The 6,657-nt window shown below is 41.0% G+C and overlaps 1 non-coding gene across 1 annotated transcript; it reads left to right on the forward strand.

The window, feature by feature from the left end:
* Nucleotides 1–2,430: 2,430 nt before the first annotated feature.
* Nucleotides 2,431–2,596, forward strand: LOC130023880 (U1 spliceosomal RNA). Its single transcript, XR_008792538.1, has one exon. It is a non-coding gene; the product is annotated as a U1 spliceosomal RNA (small nuclear RNA).
* Nucleotides 2,597–6,657: the final 4,061 nt, after the last annotated feature.

Raw genomic sequence — 6,657 nt, forward strand, 5'->3', positions numbered from 1 at the left:
GTGGATGAGTAAATGTATCATATCAGTAAGTCTGAAGGGAGGGGTTGTATTGTTAGTTATTAGGGCCACACCTGGTGGTACTCAGGACTCATTCTGTGCTCAGGGATCACTCTAAGAGCCATGTGCAAGGCAGTTGCCTATTCTCTTAGGTCTGTTGTCAACTCCTTTTGTCCAAAGGATGCACAGAGAAAACTGTAAGACCCATTGTCTTCAGGAGGTGCACTTGATCACTTGACATCCCATTACTCATGGATTTGCTCGAGCGGGTGCCAGTAATATCTCCATTCATCTCTGTCACATGCTAGTGTAGCCCAGTGACATCTGGTCTTGTAGGAACACGAAGAGCCTCAAACCGATCTTTCAGGGTCTTGACGAAGAAGTTCTGATCATCTCATAGGTGTGTGACTATGTGATCTTTTGATGTCCTGTGGAATCCAGTTGGTAAAGGCTCTAGTCCAGTGGTTGTCTCCAAATCTCATTACGTGTCCAGCCCATCTGATTTTCGATGTCTTGGCAGACGAGACAGTGTCCCTGATTCTTGACCATTGATGGAGGTCGGAATTCCAGATTCTTTCGTCATTTGAGTGAAACGTGATACTCCAAGCATTTTGATTCCTCTTTGGGAGACCCGAATAGCATTCTCATCCTGTTTTCATAGGGCCCAGGTCTCTGAGGCGTATGTTAATGCGGGAAGAACAGTGGAATTGAAGAGATGTGACCGGAGCCACAGGTTCTTTGTCCTCTTAGCTATTTCTTCAACGTTCTTGAAGGCGTCCCAAGCTTCTCTCTTCCTCCTGCGCAACTCAGGTGCCAGGTCACTCGTCATGTTCACTTCTGGACCTAGGTATATATAACTGTTGCATTCAGAGATGGTCATTTCGTTGAGAGTGAATGGAACGTCAGGAACGAGACTGTTCTCATAAACATTGTCTTCATGAAATTCAGCTGTAATTCTACCTTTCCACACTCACGGTCGAAGTTGGCCAGCATTTGTGCTGCTTGACTAATGTTTGATGTTATTAGAACAATGTCATCAGCAAAGAAGAGGTGGTATAGTTGCCGACCATCTATCTTCACTCCCATTCCTTCCCATTCCAGTTGTTGCATAATGTTCTCAAGGGTGGCACTGAAGAGTTTCGGTGAAATGGTATCACCCTGCCGAACCCCTCTCTTGACATCGATGATCACTTCTTTATAGAATGTAAGATCCTGGTAGTGAATCCATAATACAGCTCACGGAGGATCCTGATGTATTGAGTTTGAATGCCCTGATTGGCTAGGGCTTCAACGACTGCTTCTGTCCCAACAGAATCAAAGGCCTTCTTTAAATCAATGAACGTTAGACAGAGCGGCATCTTGAACTCCCAAGAAACCTCAATGAGCTTGGTTATTGTATGATGTATAGGTGTTCCAAGCTGCTCCGGACTGTGTATACATGACACCACATGCACTAGAGTTAATCTGAAGAAAGCATCCTGGAGCATGGTGGTGGCTGGGTAGTGGAGGTAGTGGAGATCTGCAGGTGAGGTATTTATCTGGTACCAGTAGGGTGGGTCTTCTGTGTGTAATCCCTGGGTCGCTGGTGGTTGGTGGAAGCAGACAGGGCAGGATAGTGTGGGGCTCCTGATTTTAATCCCTTGGTCACCTGAGATTGGTGGGAGCAGGCAGAGGATCTCTGTTCCTGGGTCCGTTGAGCCTGGAGTCCAAGGTCTCAGAGTCCCGCTTACCTGGTTCTGTGGGGCTTCACTCGTGGGTATGATGTATAAAGGTAAAGGTAAAGGCCCTCCCGTTGATCGTCGATTTGCTCGAGCGGGCCCAGTAACGTCTCCATTGGAGACTTTGTTGTTACTGTGTCTGGCATATCGAATACTCTCGGTAGCTTGCTGGGCTCTCCGAGAGGGGCGGAGGAATCGAACTCGGTCAGCCATGTTGGCCGCTTGTAAGGCGAACACCCGGAAAATGCCTTCTCCTGGAAAGTTGGAGGCCTCCTTGGGGGCTGTGAGGAGAGGTAGGAATGGGTTAGGTTTTAAAAGTCACCATGGATGGAGATGAGGAGTCCCAGACAACTCGGTGGGACAGATTCTTTTTATTTGTACTCCCATGAAGAATATGCAAGGAACCCAAATATAGAGTTAAGCCGTGTTCAATCTAAAAGCTGAATCCTCACAGAGCTGAATTTTTTTTCTCTGTGTTAAGATAGATTGCCATGCTGTAGCCAGGACAAAGTTTTCTTTCCTGCTTCCTGAACAACTTTTTTTTTTTAAGTTAAGAACCAGCTCTAGTGACTCTGGTGCTCAGGGTGTTTTGCTATTTGATTTGTGAGCAGGCTTATGTTTATGGAGCTCTGACACGCCTGTACCCTATGTGGATTCTTTTAGGGAATGTACACAATTCAGTGCTATCTCTATGGGTCGGGTCTTGTCCACATAAAATTGTGCCTGTTCAGGGGAGACACCCTGATCACAAAAGTGGTTTTCCCAGGACAAAGCTTATCAATTGCACTCTGGATGTGCTAACCCCTGCAATTTCCCCAAAAGTGGGGAAACTTGACTGCATGATTTGTGGTAGTGGGGGACTGCATTCTCACTCTCCCTGTTAGAAAAAAAAATTGCGCCTGCTGTAACAACTAAAGGAGTGCAAGGCTTAGTTCAAAACAGTAGGGAGGTCGAGTTTAAGAGAAAAAAACAACCTCTGGGAAGCTGGTCTTCTCTTTGAATTTTCTTCAGATTAACTTTACTGCGTGTGGTGGCACGTATACACAATGGATTATTATTCAGCTGTAAGAAAATAAGAAATCATAAAATCATGCCGTTTACTGCAATGTGAATGGATGGGATGTGTTAAGTGAAGTAAGGCAGAGGGAGAACAAATATCAGAAAGTCTCACTCATTTGTGGAATACAGAGAGTCAAAACAATGGAATAGATGCCAATAATGAAAACGACACCCCCTGGTCTTGGAATACAAAACTTATTAGCAAACAGTGGACAGAGGGGTGGAAGGAACCAAAATAGGACCGGAAATGATGTAGGAACAGAGTAGAGGGACGCTGGCACTGTGGTGGGTACATGAATTCTGTACCCAGTTTTGTAAGCAAACACTAACATATTCTAAACTGTAATAATTAAAAAAAGAACAATGGGAATGTCTGTGAAGTGGTAAAAGAGACCGTCAAATGAAAATCTGAGTCAACTATTTAATTTTGCTATGTGGTTTCTAATTTGACATTGTATTTAATAGCCAAGGTTTATTGGGCTTACAATTTCAATTCTGTAAGCACTCTAGTTTAATCTGAAGATTGTTGTGCTAATGAGACCCCGAGTTCTGAGCTAGGAATTCAGAAGGAGAGAAGATCTTTTCCCTTAATGAATAGAACCCAGATGAGAAGGCAATATGAAAAATGTTCTAAAACTCATTAGGGATAATGATGAGAGTTATGATCTTTATAGAAAATCTCAAACTTCTATAGTAAATACACACATGTATTTTTTAAAAGTATTTAACTGACCTAGATTATTTTAAGTTATAAATGGCATACATGCAAAAGGATATTAAGAATGTTTTTAAAGAGCATATTTCTGGCCATAGAATAACTATACAGTGACTCAGAAGAAAATAATATGCTGAAGTGGTAAAGTAATTGAGGCAACCCTATATGTAATTTAAGTAAAAGAAAACAATGTTTCCCAAATCACCTCTAACACATTGGTTTCCCCTGAATGACCCAGATAATTGCCATAATACTTCATTTCATTTGGACTATGGAGACCTGATTTCTACATTTTATTTTCTGTGTAGCACATGGGGTGCTGGGGACTGGGGGAGATGGGAAAAAATAAACCCTTTCCTTTGTGGAATTTGCCAATGAATCTGAAAAGGAAGTAACTTATTTGAAAGTTGGAGAGAAAACTAAAGACTGACTTCTTTCAGAGCTTCTGGAAGAGGAATTGAGGAAGACTGGAGTCAGGCTTCAGTTTTTGTTTTTTTTTCTATTCAGTGCCAAACCATTTACATCAGTTTTGATGAAGATAACCTGATAAAAACATTATTTTTATTTTTAAAAATTATTTTTAATTCAATAAAAAGTGAACTGTCTTTGTTTTGCTTTATTTGAAAACATTATAAATTAGTTTTTGACACCTATCTAGTTTTAGAATGACATTGCCAGGTCACAGGGCTATTTCAGAATCTACTTCTCAAGTGTGAAGAGAGAATTTGAGGCATACAATTGGTATGGTTTCAGAATGTTTTATCATTGAGACTAGGGGAGGGTTAAAAAGTCTTTAAACAGAGCCTCACACTGGTAGCCAGAGTCCTTTGAGTTGAGCTTGGTGGTGAGAACAGAATAAGGTTTATTGGTACTGTGGGGTCTTACAGGATGGTCATAAGTATTGGGGGGGCAGGGACTGTCAGAGTGAAATACTTCAATTACCCCTATCTGGTCTGGTTGTTTACAATCTCTCCTTGAGGTTGTGGTATGTCTGAATTGTACTTATAATACATAAATTTCCCTTCAAAGTAGCTGGGGACCTGGAACACAGTTAGAGAAGTTTAAATGGAAAGAATAAGTAAGGTCTACTAAGAACTCTCATATGAGGACCCTGCAGATTGCTTAAATTATAGCACAATCTTGTCTAAGAGTGAAATTGCTACAGGGAAAATTAGCCAAAGGAAAAATTACCATCAATGTTGTAAATAAGCACTTTCCTAATCACCAAAGACCTCTATTTATTTGAGGCTATCTTGGGGTTGTAGCTTGGGAAGTGGGGGATTTGCAATTCTACTCTGATCTCTGTACACAAACAAACAAACCAAACCACAGATACTTCACTCCTTAAGTACTCGAGTTAATTGCAATTTCTTAGATGGCTCCAACTTGGAGAACAGTAAAATTTCTGAGGTTAATGAAAGGTTACTATCTGGATTTGGCCCTTTAAATGCTTGAATTCCCATAGTCTCAAGTATCCATTCATGCTCCTGTTTCCCTTATCTGTCACTCATATCACAATGCTGCACATTTGGTGTTTTTTTTAAAGTAATAATTTATAATTCTGCATTATCATGTGTCACATGAAAAACTGAGTTGGGCCTGAGCAGTCTTTTGTTTGGCAGCAACTATTCTAGTGCTCAATGAAGGTTTCATACGCTTATCCTTTAGTGTCTTAATCTGTCTGGTCACTCTAGTTGGTTTCTGTCTTGTCTGGAAAACGATCATGTACTTAATGTTTTACTGATTGTGCTTCATTGCTATCACGCACTTAATTTTATTTGGAAGCTTTTTTCTTTTGGCTGTCCCTCCAGGAGTATATTTCCCGCTCTCTAACTTTATTGCCTTTCTTATAACAAATCAGCCAAGTACAGATGTGCATACCATGATCAAAACACTGCTTTTGACATTAGCACCAATGCCAAGATTTAAACAATGAAATTGCAACAAATATAGAAAAGGGCCCGTTTACAGATTTGATATGAAGGTTATTCTTCTTACCAGCGAAGTATGTTCTTCTGGATGATAATTTGAATTAATAGCTCTGCATTCATGTCAAGAAACTCCCGGAGACTCAGCTATTTAACCCTTTCCTAGTCACTCCTTCCTGAGACTCAGTGATAGCGTGCTTTCTGACATGACTGCAGTCACAGGGATTCTGGCTTATTTTCAGCCATGGTGGACAAAATCGTGATTGTGTTGCTGCTTTTATTCTCAGCTTGCTGGCTTCTGTATTCCACCCAAGGGGGCTGATCCTTGAGGAGAGGTGTGGGAGATTATTACCAACTACTGTTGAATGTGAAGACTGACGTGCAAAGCAGATTCCAGATATACTGATAATATTACTTTCCCCACAACTGAAATGCAGTTTGGAAGTGAAAAAGCTATAAGAATGAATAGAAAAGCTTTTAACAGATATTATTCAGGAGAAGCTATGTAGAATGAGGACAGGAAAGTTAGCTGCAGGTAGGGTAAAAGTGTCTTCTTGACCCTGAGAATTCTACTATGCAGAGAACACTGTTACCCAGCTGGCTTCTCTCTCTTAAAAATTTTTCTTTATTTAGTTACCATGAATTACAAAGTTGTTCATGATTAGGTTTCAGGAATACAAACCAATTCCTTCACCCGTGTCCACTTCCTTCTACCAATGTTCTCTATGTCTTTTTTTTCATTTTTTATAATTTTATTTATTGAATCACCGTGAGAGCAGTTACAAAGCTTTCGGGCTTAAGTCTCAGTCATACAATGAAACATCCATACCTTTTCCAGTGCTCATTCTCCACCACCAAAACCCCCAGTATACCCCCATCCCACACCCTCCCCCTTCCTGTGGGACAGATGATTTCCACATTACTCTCTACTTTGATCACATTCAATATTTTGACACTCACCATTATTATTTGGGATTTTACCCCAACACTCAGATCTGCTGAAAAGGCAACAGTAGACAATTTGTTTTCTATTGCTGGTTAAGAATAACATATGATGTTGCTTGGCTGCAGTAGTGGCCACGAGATTTTGAAATTCTGAAATTTTAACACTTAAATCTGGAGGGATTTCTGCCCAAACCTGCTGGGTTCTGAGATTTGTTCCTGAGTCTCTGGGATCATTAGGCAGCTTGATCAGGAGCCAGAAAGGCCATTAATGGGCAGTGAGTCAGGGTCTCGTTGG

This window comes from Sorex fumeus, unplaced genomic scaffold, assembly GCF_029834395.1.
Source record: "Sorex fumeus unplaced genomic scaffold, SorFum_2.1 ptg000024l, whole genome shotgun sequence".
Lineage (NCBI taxonomy): Eukaryota > Metazoa > Chordata > Mammalia > Eulipotyphla > Soricidae > Sorex > Sorex fumeus.